The 10,584-nt window shown below is 46.5% G+C and overlaps 1 long non-coding RNA gene across 1 annotated transcript; it reads left to right on the forward strand.

The window, feature by feature from the left end:
* The first annotated feature begins 4,603 nt into the window (after positions 1-4,603).
* LOC112204597 (uncharacterized) lies at positions 4,604-10,069 on the forward strand. Its single transcript, XR_002938289.3, has 3 exons — positions 4,604-6,391; positions 6,538-6,949; positions 8,964-10,069. It is a non-coding gene; the product is annotated as an uncharacterized LOC112204597 (long non-coding RNA).
* The last annotated feature ends 515 nt before the right edge of the window (positions 10,070-10,584 follow it).

Below are 10,584 nucleotides of genomic sequence, written 5' to 3' on the forward strand. Positions count from 1 at the left end.
AGCAGATGTTTGACACGCAGCACCTCTTCATAACTTCACTCTTCAGAAACAGTTTTACAAGTACTTACTCGCATCGGTTCCCATTCAGCACAGGAAACTGAGGTCATTGTGAAACATGAGGCTCGAGCAGAAGTCTGAACTCATGTGCCCTGCAGCTGGGCCTCCATCTTCCGAGCACGTTAGCAATTTATGAAACAGCCATAATTTTCAGCTTATGGACAAAGAAATAAAAGTGTTGACACCATTATTGTAACATCTGTGAAGGGAAAAATATGAGCCGATTTCTAAGTGCACAAATGGTACCAGAGTTATAAAGATTCTTTTATGCTTAATTGTATTCATTATCAGCAGTAATTATTTCTAACACGAGCAGTTTCTTCCAATTTAATGTCAACCTAAAAGGTTAAGACCTTACCATGCAGGCATTTCTACCTCATCATTTGTTAGGTCTGCACAGTCATGCTAATTGGTAAAGCAGTAGTTGCTGCTGCGAGCTCACCTGCCTAGTGGTTTCTCTGGGTAGAGCAGGGCTCTTGGACTGCAATATCACAGGAGGGTACTGCTAGGCAGGGTCTGAAATGAGTTCAAGCTGTGTGTTTGTCAACAGTGGAGAAATTACTGAAGTTTTCTGTCTCTCCACCCCCACCCAAGCATCCCTGGAAACAAGCTTCTGTAGTTGTGGGTGCTGATACTGAGTTGTATACTGGATGAGAAGGCCCTGGAGTGCTCCTGCATGCTGTTGGTGGATGAGAAGCTGGCTTAGCTAGCCAAGGCCACAAGGACAGGTCCTCCATGTGCCCGCAGATAAATGCCCTGGTGATCCAAGCCCTCTGTTCTCAGTAGGCTGAGGGTGGCCTGGAACTTGAAGCTCCATCCAGTATGCAGCCCCCTTTCCCTGGCTACTCTGCGTACAAAAGATTGAGGCCATGAAGATGACTCGTGGTGCAGTGGTCGACAGGCCTCCCATAGCACTGGATGAATACATGACATCAAGCGCCTGTGTTGTGTGTGTGCTTGGGTGTGTCTGTGCACGTGTGTGAATGTTATAGGAGTTGGGGGAGGGGCACAGATAGCTCCATCTCAGCTTTCCAAATAACCTCTGAGTTAGCTCAAAAATTTGCCCATAAGTCCCATTTGGAGGTGGATCGCCCCAGGGCATCTTCCCGCAGCCACAATGAGACATGCAGTCTCCTCCCTTGTAGGATGCCAGTCAGGAGCCTGCTGTGGTTTCCTTGGCCCCATCAATCACCTCACTACATAACCTGATTACTTGATGCTGAAAATCAGTTGTCAAAATACTAGAAACCTGACACTCTCTTTTGTTTCTTAATTTCTTTTCAGCTACTTAAAATCAGCTATCCCTTTGCATTAGCTGTAATACATGCTAGCTTGCATTCACTCAAGAAAGTCTGTTGTCTACCCTCAGAGATGTAGGGTTCACCAAAGCACAGGTCCTGCCTTTCTTGTTGACCCATTTACCCCAATGCTTACCGCTCCTGCAACATATGTACATTCTTGTTTTAGCTTAGATTCCCTAGAAAATGATTGAAGCAAGGCATGAGTGCCAATGTTTCACAGAAAAGTGAAATCCCAGGGCAGCAAGAGTGAGGGAAGAGAGAATTAAATTAGAGGTAAGTGGTAAGCAAAAACAAGATGATGTATTACACCTCTGGCCTGCTTTCAGTGAACGCTCAGCTACCCGGCCATCACTTGACAGGTGACTCTTGAAGACAGGTGGATGTCACCGGACAGCTTGTATGGAAAAGCTATGCATAGAGTAATCTGCTGAATGGAGCAATGGAGAGGAACTTCTTCCTCTAATATGGTTTGGCTCTGTGTTCCCACCCAAATCCCATCTCAAATTGTAATCCCCACGTGTCCAGGGAGGGACCTGGTGGCAGGTGATTGGATCATAGGGGTGGTTTCTCTCATGCTGTTCTCGTGACAGTGAGGGAGTTCTCACAAGATCTGGTGGTTTGATAAGTGTCTGGCGCTTTCCCCTTCTCTCTCTCTCCTGCCACCATGTAAGACACGCCTTGGTTCCCCTTCACCTTCTGCCATGATTGTAAGTTTCCTGAGGACTCCCAGCCATAAAGAACTGTGAGTCAATTAAACTTCCTTTCTTTATAAATTACCCAGTCTCAGGTAGTATCTTTATAGCAGTGTGAGAATGAACTAGTAGACTCCCCATCCCCTGTCTACTTCTCCCATAGGTCAAAAGGCTCCCAGCATGAAATTAACACCTCTTTACTTCTGGGTTTCATCACTTGAGGAAGCCAGACTGCAAACCCTGAAGTTCAAAGCCTATCTACTGGATGTGTCTGTCCCAGATGGCTGGACAACATTGCCTGCAAAACCCATGTGACCATGGGAATGATGAGGGTCAGGAAGTAGTCCAAGGTCCTGGGTCATGAGTTGTGGACAAGATAATTTGAGGAGACACAAATGCTGGGTCTGACAATGATATCTGTTGAATGAATGAAAGTGGCATAAAAGGCATATCGATGATAATCCATGCCTTCAATGATTCTCATGTCTCACTGGAAAAGATAGAATTAGGAAGCAGTGAGAAACCATTTAAGGGCCAAAGTGAAAGAACATCCTTGAGCAAGAATGAAAGTTTGGTGAGGAAGGGTCCAGGGAAGGCAGACACGTTGCCGCCATTCCAAGCACCTGATTTTAACCCAAATTGTTTTGTACAAGTGCCCTTTTATGGTGAATATGTCACAATTCGTGTTATAGTTAATAAGCTGTAATGGCAACATAGCCTGTAAGAATGCATGTAACTGATGCTACAGCTTTTTAGAGTGGAGTCTAAACACGTAAATCAAATCACGGTCTGTCTTCACACTCACTTCTTGATTATAAATTATTTCAAATGTAAAATTTCAAGCTAAAAAGTACAGATTAAAAAGATGGCTTATGCGAAAGAAAATGAAGTAACTAAGGCTAAGGTTTCCTAAAGTGGAGTCAGAGATTGCAGGAGGAGTGCACTCACACCTGCTAAGGGTCAAACCACAGAATGTTCAAGTAGACTTGAAAAAACAAGCGATGTCGGTATCCCCGGCCTTCAACATCCCCCAGCTGGGTGTACCCTAATTAACCAATCAGAATGGGTTTGCCATTTAGGATTTCTGCCTAGCCAATGGACTACCTCCAGAAACAACGTTTTGTAGAAATCTCCTGTAAGAAACTTCCCCTGTGCTTGCCTGAGAGGACACTCTTTGGGGCTGGCCTGATTCAGTGTACCCAAACTGCAATTCTTTGTCTACCAAACTAGTGCTACTCCTTGGACCTCCATGTCAATTTTTGTCAATTTTTGTTTTTCTTTTTTTGAAACAGTGCCTCACTCTGTTGCCCAGGCTGGAGTGCAATGGCACAAACACAGCTCCCTGTAGCCTCGACCTCCTGGGCTCAGGGGATCCTCTCGCCTTGGCCTCTTGAGTAGCTGGGACCACAGGCACATGCTACCATGCCCAGCTAATTTTTTAATTATTTGTAGAGATGGAGTCTCACTATGTTGCCCAGGCTGGTCTTGAATCCCTGGCCTCAAGCAATCCTCCTGCCTTGGCCTCCCAAACTTCTGGGATTACAGGCCTGAGCCACCGCATTTAGCCTGTGTCATTTTTGTTAAATTAATGCTTATAAAATGCAAGATTTTCTACAATTATTATAGATTGAAAAATTATATGTGACTTTCTTTGAAATTTTGCTAGGAGGATCATATTATTATCTTCATTTTGCAGGTAAGGAAACTTAGGTTGGGCACCTTGTCCAAGGCTGCTCTGCTGGAGTCCTCTGGCTCTAGAGTCTGTGCCTGTAGCTTCCAGTCTATGCATCAGCTCAAACAGCACTTGGCTTCAGTACCAGGTAAGGGAGATGACCACCCTACGGGCCCTAAAGAAATGAAAGAGGACAATTTGTTTTCATAGGTAGTGTTTTCCAGAAGTGTCTTGAGCAGGAGAGAATCTCTTGATATGGCTTTTCACAGCCATTCTGATGCTCATTTCGAATCTGTATTCCATTATCCTAGAAGTGGACTAATGGGCTCTTCATCTCATGAGATAAAGTCCATCCACCTAGTCAGCCTCAGCACTCAGACATCTAAGACCAAGTGTTTAGGACTTCAGTGATCTATGTTTCAATTCTAACTAATTATCACCGGCTATTCTGCTACTCCACAGACAACACAGGGATAGAGACAGCCTAACCAACGTGATCATTATTTCTGCCAGGTTGACCAAAAGGCAGTGCCAGAAAACAACTCTACACCCTCAAAGTCATGAGGCTGAGCCTTCCACAGTGCACCTCTGTTTGATACCTGGTGCCACCTCTAACAGAAAATTATAATAATATGACAATGATTCACTTCCAGAAAGTAATTTGAATCTGTGCCAATGAGGAATGCCTGCCAGACTGCATTGCACTTGTCTTTCTTCTGCCCACCACAGCAAATTCAGGTCAGATAATTAGCACTCCTCTTTATGCCTTATGCTTTCTGAATTTCTGCAGTACTATGAGTAGGAGGTAAAAGTTCTGAAACATTCCATGAGGTTGTTGTTGCCATGGAAACCACTCCCTTGGAATGCTCATACTTATTCCCAGTCGTTGAACAGCAGAAGATGCTCCAACCTAAATACTGAGAGTCTTAAAAGCCAGGCGGAGGGCAGGAGGGTGCTGGGGAAGTTCAGGCTGTCCCCAGAAGGTGACTGTGAGGATAAAACAAATTAGGAAGGAGGAGGACAGAACCCTCGTTCTGCTCCCTGACAGGTGATGGGACTCAGACCCTCACACCTGTCCTTGTAACATGTCAATCAGGGAGCTCCACGCCCAGCCTCTATGCTGGGATATGATCTTCCACCAGTGAGAGGCTTGCCTGAGCTGGCCTGACTGCTTGTAACTCCCTCCCCTGCAGCTGACTGGCTGTATAACCTTGGGTGAGCTGCACCCACTCTCTGGGCTTCAGACTCTGCACCTTTCTAGAAATGAAGGCATTGCTTCAGCTGTGCAACAGAAGGACGGAAGTTCCAATGAATGGCTGCTGGGTTTGAGGCCTTCTCTTGTAGTGGATAAAGCGAAAATATCCTACGAGGTTAGGTTGGGGCTGCCCTGTCTGTAGAAAGAAGCTTGCAGGAGTGATGATAGCATGAGGTCTTTGTTCAGATGTTGCAGAGAGGTGGTTGTTTTGACCGTCTTTAGTTGGTTTCACAGGAAACCACTATCAGTAAATTTCCCATTTGACTTCAGATCATTTCTAATAGTATTGTGAAGAATAGGGACAGTGAGAAAGATGAGGCCATTTCAGTCCTTGTAACTGGCTTGAGAGAAGGGCTGATGGGTATATCTATACCTCTTCTAAAGATGAGGAGACAGAGGTTCAAAGAAGCTCAATGGCAGTGCGTCACAAGAGGCTCATGTGCCCAGGCCTCCAGTTCTTCCCAGCTCAGCCTTGGGTTTCACACCCTCTCAATTTGAAAGGAAAAACACCCTCCCAGTTCTCAGTCACCCCATTTAATTGCTAGGAGAAGTGTATAGGTTTTAACTTGAATCTTAGTCCCTTCTAGCTTGTGGGGGACACTGCCAACAGCGAATTTAATTGTTCTGGGGAGGCATGAATGTGTGTTAAGCTTTTAAGACATATTCTTGCTAAGTGAAATGTAAAGAGAAAGTCTTTGAACCTGCCCTCCAGGCTGGAGAGAGAGTACAAGGCCAGCCTGTGGCAAAAGCACAAAGACAGAAAAGGATGAAGAAAGAGAAGCCCTCTCGGAGGAGGAGGCAGAATGCCTCAGTTCCCATAGGCAGACCATCCAAGAGTAGAGGGAGAACGGGGCAGGTGGATGCTGTCTTAGAGACAAGCCATGGGGGCTTCTGGGTTCTCTGTTCCAAAACAATGTGGGTAGCCTTTTTTGCACGCTTCCTTTCAATCAGTTGCACCCGAAACTTCACAAGAGCAAAGAGGCTGATGGTTTCTACAGGAAAAGCTACTTCTTGAACAGTTTCTGAAAGTCTCATTTTAATGTGGAGATGGGAACTTGAGTGGGTGTGAGAACAAGAGGGCAGGGAACAGTGCAAAGTTTAAAGAAAAGCAAAAAGACCCTAAAACATGCATATGACTGATCCTAACTGGAGCATATTTTCCTTGAATTTAAAGTCAGCTTATACGACCTTCATGCTGGACTACACAGTGAATATCACAGGCTATGTGGGTTTTGTTTCTGATTTTTCAAGCTCTAAGTAGTTCATTCATATTTGGGAACAAAACATCCCCATTTTAAAATTGATTTGTAAATAAAGCTGACTGCAAACCCATTTGGAATTCAAGCCCTTTCATTTGATACAGAATTAAAAAAACAGACGTCTGCCAGTAGCCATCGGTTGGGATGAGTTTCAGGTTTGTTTTTGTTTTTGCTTTAAAATATAGTGCAAAATAATTTGAAGCAAAATTCCCAGGAATATCATCTGGGGCAAAGACAATCGAATGCTTAATGAAGTCTATTCCTGAGCCTGCTATTTTTATCCCCCGTTCATCTTTGCCAGTGTCATCTCCCGGAGCAGCAGGCGGTGGCTGGGACGGCAGCACAGAGAGACAGCCCGGCACAGGCTCCGCTCAGAGCCTCAGGATGTGGGGAGGCTTCTACAGATGACCAGCTTGGTGGCGTCATCGTCCCCACCTGGAGGTGTTTCTGGGCTGGAACAGAGACACACCCCAAGACATCCCAAGTTCCTCTCTAAGGAACAATCTCCAGTTCCTTGGCAGGTTGCTAATAAATATTTCCAGTAGGAAGGAGACCTTATCTGGAACCAGGAGGCGTGTCTGTAAGAAACTCTTATGAAGTTGTCGGGGTTCAAGTTGGCCTTCCTGTTGTTCACCTGGTGGAGAATGTTCCTGTGGGCCTTGGCAGCAAGTCAGCATTCTTCGTTGGCATGGATGGAGTCGTAGGAAAAAGAGGTACGGGGCACCTTGAACACACCGGGCAAGCAAGGAAGGACGCACGCCTCTCCTCTCTCCAGGAAGGGCTCCTTTCAGAGACATGCTTTGTAGCTCAGCTGTTTGGGGGCCGTGGCAGGCACCTGGGCCCTGGTCACACAGTGGCTGTGGAGCCTGTCCCTGTCCCTTGGGAGCAGCCTGTGCCTCCAGCTCTTCAGCCTTCCACTGCTCCCACTTGCTGGCTGTGGCTGTGGCTGGGTGGCATTTGTTTTTGTCCCAGGGCTGCTGCTGCCAGCCAGCGGGTCTCTGATGTCACCAGCCGCAGGTCTAGGGGTCACCCTGAAAACATGCGCCTCACTGACCCCCTTACAGCTCCTCTCCTGAGAAGGTTTCTGGGTGCGTTTATCCATACGGGGAGCCTCCCCGGCAGGCCACAGGGGAGCAAGGAGAGATTCCTTCCTGGTTACCCACCCAACCATGCTTCATGCTCCAGACTAAGTAGGTTTTCTGGGTCCTAGTAAAGTCTTCCAATTCCCCCAAGCTGTGAAAGCCCAGAGGCAGCTGTCATCTTCTGTGCTGTGGCTGTTTCCAAAGCCAGGGCCGCTGTGGGACGCTCTCCGGTGGTTTGCTTTTCATCGGAAGCGGCTGCAGCTCTTCTGGGCTTTACCGCCGCCGGGGCCCTCCTATTTTCTTCACCATATTGAAAAGGCATTTCCTAAATTCATAATGTTTTAGACACATTGTGGTCTCGGGATTGAATTGTGAAGTCTGCATGGACGGGGGTCTGGCCTGCCCTTCAACTCTGCCCCCATTTCCTTAAGGAATTGGTGAATGCAGATACTCTACTTTTATATTTTTACAGCTGTCTGTATTTTCTCATTTGATTCTCATAACCCTGGGAAGTAAGTAAGGCCAGAATTATTATTCCCATTTCTCAGATAAGGAAATGGAGGTTAGAGAAACATGAATGAGGCACATTTGCCATGCAACTTAGCACCTGGAACCTGACCTCAGGATTCTGAGTTCTAGCACAGCCTTTCTCCACTCTCCAGGCTCTCCACCCTGAAGTCAGTTGCATATCACCCCAATAAACAGTTACATTGCCTCTGCCAACACAGGATCCCAAATTGCTGCCTCCACCTCATCATCTTTCCCTTCTAGGCACGAGACTTTCCAGAAAAGGGCACAGATGGATACAGCATCCTATGGTTCTGGAACCAGATGTATAATCTTAAGTCTGTTTTTTCCCCCTTTCAGAATTAGCATTCCTTTATCTCATCCCTAAATATTCAGTCAAGTGTGTTAAATGCTGCGTCCCAATGCTTGTGTGCGTTTAGTGGCTGGACATAGGCCCATAGCCTTCAGCAGCAAGAAGGACCATGTTGCAAGGTCCAGAACAGCCGTGAAAAGTGAAAGATGGACAGGAAATGTCAGCCTCCCTAGCGACCCCTGAAAGTCCTCAGGAAGGAAACTGGACTTTCTGCAACATTTCAGTCCAATTTTTTTTTTTTTCTTAAAGCAAAGGGAGCCTCCAGGAAGCTGGACATCTGGGGACCTTTGGGTGACCTTAGTCAGTCTTAGCAGTTTGAACCTCATCTTCTGAGTTCCCCCTCTGGGCAATGGGGAGCCACCCATTGCTGCTGAGCTATGGCCGCAACAGATCCAGATTTCTGTCTGGGGTCTCTCCACTGGCAGAGGGAAAAGGGAGAAACAGGTGAGGTAGCAGGAAAAAGGCCCAGAAGGAAGAGAAAACCCAGTGAGAAAGTGGCAAGTCACTGAAGCAGGGAGGCTGCAGGCCGCAGCAGGAGGGCGCCACCCTGAGAATTCTCAGGAATCCATAGACTTGGACATTGACCAGGGAAGGGGGTTAGGCAGAGGGTGATAGAGGTTTCTGGAGGCTTGGCTGGGTATGCTCCCGACCCGGTCGCCTGGAGAGCAGGGTCACACGTGGTGCTGCTGTGGTGAGAGAGCTTTCCAGAGGTGCCCGTGCGAACCCTGAGTGCTTCTGGTTGTGTCTGTCCTCTTTGTTCTGCAGGATGCTCTTGTCTTCCTCAGCCTGCGTCATCCTGGAAGAGACACCTCAACCCAGCCTGACTCCAGAGGAGTCCTGGGGGCTCTGCTGACCGTTGTAGTGCCTCCACCAGAAAAATGTTAGGTGACAACGTCGCAGGTGGATAGAAACCTCCATCCCTGAGTGAGTGAGGGACGAGGGGAGCCCAGGGAAGTGCCTGGCTCTGCCTCCTCAGTCTGATCCTCTTGAAGCTGCCAGGTCACTGCTGATTTGCCTTCTGGCTGAAGGCATTGTCAGGATGAGAAGGAAGTGAGTGGCACACTCCGACAGTGCCACGGGGCAAGGACAGGTGTGGCAACGTGGAAGACTCCTGTGAAACTCACTGAGATGCTAGAGGGAGGAGAAGGGGTGGGGTAAGGAAAAGTGGCTGGACAAACTTGGATTTCCTCATGTTATCAAAGGAGTCTCCATCATGCTGGCTCCTGGGCACATCTGCTCACCTCCTTCCCCTGATTCCTGCGCCGCAGCCACCAGGGCCAGCCCCTTCCCAGCTGACTTCCAGACCAGCCCGCTCCTGCCCTCACCGCCTCCTTGCACTCAGGCACTGGCAGCAGCATCTTTGCAGCCAGATCCTCCTTGAGCCTTCAGCTCCTCCCACACTCAGACCTGTGTAGACCTACTCTGGAGGGTGCCCAGGAGTGCTGGGGAGGAGACGGAACTTCTAGCGGTTGCTAAGGATACAGGTTCAATTTCTTTTTATGCACATCCTGAGAGAAAGGCTGTCCAGTCCTCAACAATGCAGCCATGTTGGATAATAGAAGGGGAATTTTTTTTCTTAAGGATTTGCTAAGAAATGAACACCAGAAACCAATACTTCATTCTATTCATAATAATTTATTATGGCAGAAACAAATCAGTACAAAATAAAAGCAACAATAGCTGAAATGCTTGCTGTAAAGCTGTCAGAAGAATCAAAATTTCTTGTACATCCAGATCTGTAAAAACTGATCTAGAAAATATTAGAGTTAAAAACTACTATGACCACAATAGAAAGTATAAAACTGGCAAAGACTAAAATGAATAAACGATATGTAGACAAGATACTGATCTATGAATTAAAACTTGACTGCAAAATTTATTTGGGAGAAAACTGATCTTGATGAAAATAGTTTTGGTGAAATAATTCATTGACCAACTTTCTATATGGCAGCTAAATATTTCAAGTGTTTCTATTTTTATTTGAAATGGGTTTAACTGGATTTGCTCCAGAAAATACTTTATTCACAAAAACCCAATGTTGATAATTTTTTTCAAATACTTACATTCATAAACTGTTATCAAAGAATTCCCAGAATGAAAAATATGTGGTAAAAACAGCAGCATCAAAATGCTATGGACCAACTTCTGGTTCCAGACAAGATGCAATAGACAAATTTCTCCCTAATTCCCTGACTAAGAGTAGCTAACAATCCCAGACCTCATACGTGAAATAAACATACAATTCTGAATGATGGAAGGAAGAATGCAATGAGCTAGGGGATCTGGGCCTCGAGAAACAGCATAGTAAGTCCCCAGGGGTTATCTTTTGCCTCCTTTATATCTGGAATGAGGCACTGGAGAAGTGTGCAAATCAGAAACGTCAACA

This window comes from Pan troglodytes, chromosome 8 (genome assembly GCF_028858775.2).
Source record: "Pan troglodytes isolate AG18354 chromosome 8, NHGRI_mPanTro3-v2.0_pri, whole genome shotgun sequence".
Classification (NCBI taxonomy): Eukaryota; Metazoa; Chordata; class Mammalia; order Primates; family Hominidae; genus Pan; species Pan troglodytes.